Source organism: Olea europaea, unplaced genomic scaffold, assembly GCF_002742605.1.
Source record: "Olea europaea var. sylvestris unplaced genomic scaffold, O_europaea_v1 scaffold4227, whole genome shotgun sequence".
Lineage (NCBI taxonomy): Eukaryota > Viridiplantae > Streptophyta > Magnoliopsida > Lamiales > Oleaceae > Olea > Olea europaea.
In genome coordinates, this window is record NW_019262098.1 from 1 (window position 1) to 7,755 (window position 7,755).

Consider the following 7,755-nt stretch of genomic DNA (forward strand, 5'->3'; position numbering starts at 1 on the left):
GGTTTATGTCCCATGTCACATGGGATTTACCTCTCAAAAGATATGTGTCCTAAAACACATGATGAAAGGAGTCGCATGGATAATATTCCTTATACTTCGGTGATAGGATCTATCATGTACGCGATGCTATATACGAGACCAGATGTTTCATATGCTCTAAGTGTTACGAGCATGTTTCAAGAAACCTTGGTGAGAAACACTGGATGGCGGTTAAGAACATTCTTAAGTACTTGAGAAGGATTAAAGATGTGTTCTTGATCTATGGAGGAAATGAACTGAAAATTCATGGGTATACTGATGCTAGCTTTCAAACTGACAAAGATGATAGTAATTCTCAATCAGGATATATGTTTACTCTCAACAATGGAGCGGTTAGTTGGAAAAGTTCCAAACAGGAGACAACCGCTGATTCAACAACAGAAGTCGAGTACATTGCTGCTTCTAAAGCAGCGAAGGAAGCTGTCCGGATCAAGAAGTTCATTAATGAACTTGGAGCCGTTCCTAGCATTGTTGATCCCATACCTTTGTCTTTGATAACAATGGAGCCATCGTACAAGCGAAGGAACCAAGATCTCATCAACGATCCAAACATGTGTTAAGGCGATATCATCTCATCAGAGAGATTATACAAAGAAATGACGTGACGATAGAGTGAGTTCCCACAGATGACATATTGCAGATCCACTCACAAAGCCATTGTCACAACAGAAACATGATCGTCATGTGGACACTTATGGTATTAGATACACGAGTGATTGGATATAGTACAAGTGGGAGTTTGTAAGTGTTATGCCCTAAATCTAATCGATTTAGGTTGTAAACACTTTTAATATATTTAATGCATTTAATTTTGGTAAGATCTATTATTTATTTAAATTAATTTTGTGATAAATAATATTAAATAATAGAGTCCGAAGATCCAAGTTTAAGTGATTTGTTAATCATAAGGAGTTGTGATTGTGAGATACAAATTACGTATGATTGGATCTTGAATAATCCGTGGTCGTAAGTAATAACGAGATACAGATATCGTTATTACAGATAGACCATCACGTGTGATATTTCTTACTTGTGAAGTAAGTAGCTGATCTCACAAGCTAAAGTGTGGTGACACTTAAATGAACACGTGGATGTTTTGTTATAGAACAAAACATTGGAGACCCGCTAAGAGATTCCACATGGATAACTATCTGAGGTCAGTGGTTAATCTCTAACGTTCGGTAGTGGAATTGGTCTTGTGACTTGAGGTCATCATAGTGCCTTGTGTGATGACAGTCATACTTTGACGGTGTTGGATGTTGCTCTATCAAGGGCCGCTAATACGACATCGTTCGGGTATGGTAAGAATCACATAAAGGTTATGAATGACCAATAGAGGATTCGTCACTCTTAGACAGTAAGAGATTGTGATTTGCATTTCGTTCAATTAAGTCAATAACGAAATCATTGGCCAAGGTATACATATAGTCGAAAAGGAGTTTTCAACTCATATTGACTTAATAGTAGAATGAAAGATATGATCGATAATCGAGATTGACACACTTCCATATCTCGTAGTTAATCGGATCATATTGATGAAGGAATTATAGTTTCATGGTAAACGAATAGTTTTGGTTTTGTTACACCACGTGACATTTTCCATCACATGTGTTGCCCTGATACATTGCTAGATGTCAATCTGGGACGGCGAGTGTGAATTTGTGATAAATTAAACAATTTGTGATAAATTAAAAGGGTGTTTAATTTATCAATTTTGATTAGATCAAAATAATATTTCACGTCGTTAGGCATCTTGGTTGGGAATCTAATGGGTCACACACAAAAGAGAATTGGAAGATTGCAAATTGCCAATTAATTAATTTAACAATCGTTGGATAAATTAATTAATTGGATTGGTTATTTATATCTCTAAATTAATTAATTCACGGACCGAATTTAATTAAATGGATTAATTAAATATTGGACCGGACCGGACCGAGCCCATTTGGATTTATATAAATACATGGCTAGGGTTTAAGATCCATATGATTTTCATAATTTTTGCTGGTACAAGAGGAAAAATCCTAACAGTTGCAGTCTATTCTCTGTGTGGATTTCATTAGAGGCTGGACAATTGAACAACTGTGGGAGGTAGATTCAAGTTGCTGGAAAAGGGATAACGCAAAGGAGTTTGTAAAATCAAGAAAAATATATAATTCTCATCAAAGTTCTTATTTAAATACAAAGATGGATCTTGGTGGGAATTGAAACTGTTTATTTTCCCTGTGCATGTTTAAGTAAATTCCCCACACCACATTCATCGGCGACCATGTTACACCTCTTCAATGTGATTGAGCTATCTTTTCATTACCATTCCTAAAATCAAGTCAAAATTATAAAATAAAGAAAACGTATGTGAAATGTAAAAGCAGGAAAATATGAAAAATAAAAATAAAAATAAAAAACCACATTAGGGATACATGAAGCTCCTAAAACCTAAATCATGCTACTTTTACTATTTTCTTTATATATTGTGATTAGTGTATCTGGGTAGTTAAATGATACTAATTGTAATAAGTTTTAATGACTTATGATTGAATTAGATTTTAATTTTATTTGTTAGGTAAAACTCGAGGCAAATTGGTGGAATTGGAAGATGCAAACGAAAAAGGGTGAAAATGAAAGAAATTCAAAGTTTGGGGGACCTAAGTGTAGATATTTAATAGTTGATTTAGGCCATAAAATGATGATTAAATATCACATATGATCAATTCGATACAATTTGAAGTCAAAGGAGTGAGATATAATCAAAGTATTCTCACAAACTAATTTTCAGCAAAAAAGTTATGTTTCGAATTTTTAGGCTCAACTTGAGATCCATTTTTGAATGATAAACATTTGAATTGGAGAAATTTTATTTTTAGAAGAATTATAGTCCTTTGAGTTATCATTTCCAATGCACTTTGAATCATCTTAATCGGGTATGATCGAAAAAAATATGAACAAAATATCGAAAGCTGTTCAAGGACGTCGCGATTCAAATCGGCATGCCCAGGCTGTTTTTGAGATGACTAGGCTGTTTTTGAGATGAATCAGTAGTTTCCTTTCGTGATTCAGATGCTTTCCAAACCCAAATTGGACTCGATTTTGGCATATTTATCTGCCTCTTATAAATACAAAACAAGGCCTACTCATTGGAGAACTCACTCTTGTCTTTCCATACACAATAATATTATCAAATTTATCAAAAACAAGAGGTCAATTCTTTTGGGAGAGAAGATCAAGTCTAGCAAGGAATTGAAGCCAATTACATCAAGATTTTAAAGAATTCAACCTAAGATCAAGATTTCTTGCATTATTTCATGTTTTAGGGTCATGATTTTCCATTATTCTTTTTGTGATTTATTTAAAAGAGTGCTAGCTAGATCCATTTTTATATTGGATGAAAATGAACCCTATTATTTTATTTATTTCAATTCAAGACAATTTAATTTATTTCTTGCAATTTTTGATTAATTTTGGATACTCATTGTGTTATTAATTGATTAGCAACAAATTAGACAATTTGTTGCTTGTAGAGTTTGGCGACTTACAATAAGTTTAGAACACAACAAAATTAATATATTTGCAATAGATGTTAGGAATAACATTTATCACTTGTTTAATCATATAGATAATTTAAAACTTAATGATTCTAACAATTCAAATTTGGACTGGGGATAGACTCGGGTCGTAATTAGAATAGAATTAATTAGTATTGGAAAAGAAAGTTAAATACTTTAATTTTATCCATTGTCAAAAACGCAAGAGCAAAATTAGATTACAAATTAAAAATAGAAATAGATCTTAATAAGTGGATTCTAAATCCAATGCAATCATCCATGATATAAAAATACATTTTTAACGCTTTTTATATAATTTAGCTTAAAACCAAATCAAACTCTATTTTGTTTTACATAATTCAAATTCCGTATATAACTAGTAAATTTGAATTGAATTTATTCACTATGGTGGGATGATAACTCTTAACTCATCAATTCTATTATTTGTCAACGATTTCGTACACTTGTGGGATTTTATCGAACAAATTGTTTGACAGATGCAGATGTGGCTCTTATTTTGAGGGCCAAATGCATGTCACATCAGAATCTGTTAACAAATCTGTGAAGAAATATTTGTACAAATAGTTTAATTGTTTAATACCTGCACCTTCGCCCCAGTGATGTGACAGGCGACTGTTAACTAAGATATTTGAAGAGAAGTAGTTTATATTAATGAGAAAGGAAAAGGGAAAATTGCAGCAGTGGTCCCTAACTTTTTCATTTTTTGTAGACTTTATCCTAACTTTCATTTTCTGTCAACGGAGGTTCTTAACCTTTCATAAATATGCAATTGAGGTCCATCTAGATGGAAATCTTCCAAAACACCATCAGTTGATTGGAAAAATTCCTTGAACTATCTGCTACCGCGATAATTTTATTGGATGTTGATATTTTTTTGGATGGTGTTTTGGACAGTTTTATTGGATTTTAATTTTTTTAATTTTTTCGGTTAACTAACAGTGTTTTCGACAGTTTTCGTCCAAATAGATCTCAGGTGGATATTTATGAAAGATTAGGAACCTCCGCTGGCGCAAAATGAAGGTTAGGGTAAAGTATGTAAAAATGAAAATATTAGGGACTGCTACTACAATTTTTCCAAAGGAAAATTGAAAAAATTTAAGTTCTTTTTGCGATGAAGCTTGAGGTTTTGGGCCATATCTTAATTAAATTCCTAACTCGGATAACCTTATTTAGATGATAAAACTTTAGTTACTATTTATCATAATTTCAAAATGTGAAGTTTTCATAATACGAAAACAATACTATTTATCATAATTTCAACTTTCAACTATGTAAATCTTACTTATTTATAGGAACCTCATTCATATTTTCGAAGTTTCCAATAAAATGGTAAATTTTAAAATCAAAATTACATAATATAAATAACACCGTAGCTTAAATCTTATCTAAATCCTTATTGGATAAAGTCGTTTTTAACTTTTGTGTAAATAAAATCATTAAAAAATTGAAACTAAAGTCAAAATAAAATAAAAAGTTAATAAATTAAAGTCAAATAAAAGATTTTGGAAAAAGGAAAAAAAATAAAAAAAATAAATAAAGCGCCTAAAAATGGTCAACTGCTACCTAGGTGCACATTAGACTTCAACTTAACAATTGACTGCTTAATTTGTGTTTACTATTAAGGCGAAATGATTTTCCTGTGCCTCATGTCTAAACGATGCCTTTGCACGTTTTTGAGAGCATTGACACTGCTTGAAGTTCACAAAATATATTCCATTGTATTATATTATAGAATTCTTCATCTTTATATTTTGCCCTGCAAAACCTTGTGAAATCTGGGCTATACTTGTATGCAAAACCTATGAAAAAATCCTTCATGGATTCCAAGTGTTTTATCCAACAATATTTAGGACAAAAATCTAAGAACAAGGATGTAATCTCATCAATTGTATTTGGATCCTAGCTTTTGATTTTTTCTTCTTTTAAACATAACTCGAATGAACCTATACAAGTCTTCTTTTTCTTTCATTAATTGATTCTGCTAATTTCAGTGGTGGCAGCATTGCGCCGTGAATTTATAAAGAAAGACAGTACCTATGTCTATTGCAATTTCGGCTAAGAAGTTAATTGTTAGTTATTTCATTTTTGTCTGTTTTGCTATTTGTTTGCATTATAAAAAAATATTGCAATCTCTAACTAAAAGGTTTTACACTGTGTTTCGAATTTTTTAAACAGAATATCTTTGGTTAAGTTTTCGAAGTTCTTTGCGTTGATGTCAATTCCATGTTTCATTTTGATTTTAAGTTGAGTGCAATTCATGATATAAAACTGGGGTGTATTTGGTAACTGATTTCGACAGCAGCATCACAAATTGATGAAGAAAGACACGGATGCAATAATCATCATTGCGGATGGTGTCATTGAAGTAGGAGCCATCATGTGGGATCAGTTTGACAATGTGGTGGTGGATTTGCCAAAAAAAAGGTGTTTGTTGAAGAGAGGGAGGCAGTAACATTCCCAGTGGTCCTTGCGGAGTCGAATTCAGGTTGGTATAGCGGAATGCTATTCTCTTCATTTAGTTCAAAATCTATCTTCTAATTTTTCTTTTGCGCCACACAAAATAATTTTGTTTTGTATTGTTATGTTGTTAGTATAGTCATGTATAGCTTTTCGATCGCCAAATCGATATCTTATCTTTGTTGGTGTCAAAATGTCTTAATTGTAGCTGGTGTTCAATATTATTTGTTGTTTTTTTTAGCAGTAGTAACTTTTTTTTGAATATTTATCATTTTTCTAATTTTTTTTTTATCAATTTAATGAATAGCTTCCAAATTCAAATTAATATATTAATTAATAAATGTGAAACTTAATCACAAAGAGACAACGTGCAAAAGAAAATGAACTATTGCCTTGATCTATTATAAGGTTTTAATTTGTGTTAAATAATATTTGTCATTTTTTTACTGTTCGTTACTTTTCTTTTCTTTTTTCTTTTTTAGTTTTTGTCGCATTTTGAAATCCTGTCACTTTATTAAATTGATTCCGTATTTAATATCACAGAACGAGAGACGAGGCAAAGATGATGAGAATTATGATATAGATAGTAATTGGGTTTCAAATGAAAGACGTGTTATATGGTGATGAGGTAGAGATAAATATGTATTTGATGAGGCGATGACAACCTGTAAATGTCCACTCCCGTAAGCCGATATGCCAACACAACAAGTTGAAAATGTTTGATAATAGATATTTTATATAGGATTGGCAAGCTCTAATTAATAGTGAAGTGATGCTATTTATACTTTTTATTTTATTTTAAAGTGACATGGCATCTTGTACCATTTTTTAATTAAAATATCACGCACAATCAATTTCTAATAGAACAATACATCTTCGTCTAGGTTTCAATTTATTTATAAGAATTTCTTTTAGATGTTAATTTATTTTGTATTATGTTAAATGTGAATTAAGATTTCACGAAAGAGAAAATAGCATTGTGAACCACTTTCAATTAAAAAGTCACATATATCACTTTCAATTAAAATGATTAAAAGTGACATTGTATATTCATTTTTAATTAAAAAGTTTTACTTAACTTTGTACAATATTTTTTTACTTTTAAAACACTCTTCATTGATTTTTCAAAAGACTCCTAATTTTATTATTATTATTATTATTATTTATTTATTTATTTATTGGGTTCTATCTTGGATTTCCCTATTGTGTGCACTAAAGATAAGATATATAGTATTTTGGTTTTAATCAGTATGAATCAGAAAATAAATTGGAATATGCATTTGTAAAGATCACAATTGCAGTCCATCGACTGAAGACTTCTTTAAATCCAAGAAGGACTGAAAAAAAATCCTTAAGCTTCAATTCGAGAATGGAAGATATCTCTACTAGAAATCATGAAGGAGGTCATGGAAACTGAGCTTATTTGCACGAATTCCTTCATATGGGAAAATGTCAAGGCCATATTCTAAACTTAATCTTGAAGTGTTTCTTCAAAGATTTCACAGCGAAGCAGGTAACAACTGATAACTCCTCGTATATCTCAATATAATATTTCTGCATTAATAATAATAATAATAATAATAATGATAATAATAATAATAATAATAATCATCATCATCATCATCATCCTTTTTTAAGGTTGAGCTTGAAGATAGATTTTTTTTTTTTCTCATTCATGTGGATGGAAAGCACGGAC